This window comes from Beta vulgaris, chromosome 3 (genome assembly GCF_026745355.1).
Source record: "Beta vulgaris subsp. vulgaris cultivar EL10 chromosome 3, EL10.2, whole genome shotgun sequence".
NCBI classification, from domain to species: domain Eukaryota; kingdom Viridiplantae; phylum Streptophyta; class Magnoliopsida; order Caryophyllales; family Amaranthaceae; genus Beta; species Beta vulgaris.
In genome coordinates this window covers 39,443,214-39,445,378 of record NC_079204.1, presented here as the reverse complement: position 1 = coordinate 39,445,378, position 2,165 = coordinate 39,443,214, and positions in this window count along the sequence as shown.

The window sequence follows — 2,165 nt, the reverse complement described above, 5'->3', positions numbered from 1 at the left end:
AAAAAAATGAATCTTCATTTTCATTAAAGGAAAAATACATCTTAAAAGCCACTCAGGGCTCAGCTAAAAATGAACCTTCATTTTTATCAAAAACAGCAACCTAAAGGCCACGCAGGGAACATCTAAGTACACACAAGACAAAAAGGCAAAAGAGTTGTTAAATACAAAAGCTAAGAAGAGCTGCTCGAGGTATCACTGTCCGAGGTCTCAGACACCACCTCGTCATCACCGCTCTTAGAAGAAGAGTTGTCACTCGAGTCTTCTCGATCATTCGAGTTCTCTTCGTGTACCTCCTTTTCTTGAGCATCGGGCGCCCCAGCGGCCAAGGGGTCTTCGACCTCTTGGACGTCCTCTCCAAGAATATCCCCTATGTCGATGGCGTCATCCACCTCGAGTACAGGGTCAGAATCATCGCCCTCGTGAAAGGCGGCTTCAACGGAGGCATTATATTCCGCCTAGGCTGATGACCAGTCAGCCTGGGGGTATACCTTCCTGAAGGCCTCTTGAAGCCTCCCCACGGCCTCTCGAGCAGCTACCTCGAATGCCTCCAGGCCCATGTCTGCTGCAAACTCAAGACTTGCCTTCGAGGTCTTCCATTCCTCGATAATAAGGTCTCGATTGCATAGGACCTTGTCCCGTTCACTACAAAAAAAATTGGCTATAGAGGCACATCATTTGGCCGACTTGCCTCTAAAACCCCCTTTTTTGGGCCTTTCTGTTCTTGATTTAGGGTTTGATGTGGGGGTTGAGGGGGTGGGTTGGGGGAGTTGAGGGGGTAATCAGTTACAAAGTGCCCCGTATTCACGCGAAAACTTATCGTTAGCGGCCTTCTCGCCTTTTACTGAGCATATCAATATTGCACTTTCCAAGTTCTAAAATTTCATTCACTTTAAATAGCCTTTGTAAAATTCTTCGGTTCCCAAACCTTTTTATTATCTTTAAAAAATGTTCTTCTCATTCAATTTCTTATTCAAATCAAGTTGATCTTTCATCTTTAAATTAGTGGAAGACAATTTTACATAAGATGTTAAATTTGATTTTCAATTTTTAGTTGGCTTTTTTACCATTATAAGCTCTCTTTCTTTCATGCCTCATTAAGTCACTGACATCTCAAAAAAAAAAAAGTCACTGACATCTCTCCTTGCTTCCTTGATCTTATTTAACTGTTTTTGATTTAAAATAGATTTGGGAAGCTGGTGAAACTATTGGCTCAATAATGGGTTTGCAACTGCTAAATTATGGACATTAATTTGAAGGTTAATCTATCATATTGTTCTTCTAGTTTTCTAATTTGTTTCTCTTTAAATTATATAGTATATTTTTTGAAATCGATCACTAGTACAGAAATAGCGATTTGCGTCGGATCTGAGGCGCCCATTTGCGTCGGACATGGCTGCGACGCCAAAGGCCTCGACGCAAATGACCCAGACATGATTGCGTCGTATGATGAACGACGCAAATATATTACCTATTTGCGTCGCACCTTGTATACGGTGCGACGCAAATGACATTATAGGAAAAATAAAAAAAAACCAGTACCAAAGCATGAATGCTTTAGTACTGCTTTGGAGGAAAAAAATTGCCAATAATTAAAAAAAATGAACCTAAACAAAAAACCAGATCTAGCAGACAAAGAACTTGATAATACTAAAAAAAGAGATCTAACAAATATTAAGAAAAAGGTGATAATAATTAAACAAGTGAAATAATGAAATTAAGAAACGAAAAAATCTGAACAGATGAATATTTATCAAAATTATATATTCAGATACAAAAGACGAAATTTAAAAAAATGAACCTAAACAAAAAACCAGATCTAGCAGACAAAGAACTTGATAATAATTAAAAAACGATTCGTTCTAACTGCACCACCTCCGTCTCTTCCATTACTGTTATACAATAATCATCCCAATATTCACCTTCCAAACAAAACCCAATTCCAAAAATTCAAGCTTTCGAAGAAATGGAGATGTTCTTGCTTCTTCGAAGCAACCTCAACACCAGCAAAATCAACCCAGAAAAAAGGAAGAACCATCAACGAGTGAAAAAGGAGTTGACCCAGTTGGATTTCTCACTCGACTGGGCATTACCCAGATCTGAAAATGAAAAAAATTAAATAAAAAAATCAGATCTAAAAATGAAACAAAAAAACTGAACATTTACCA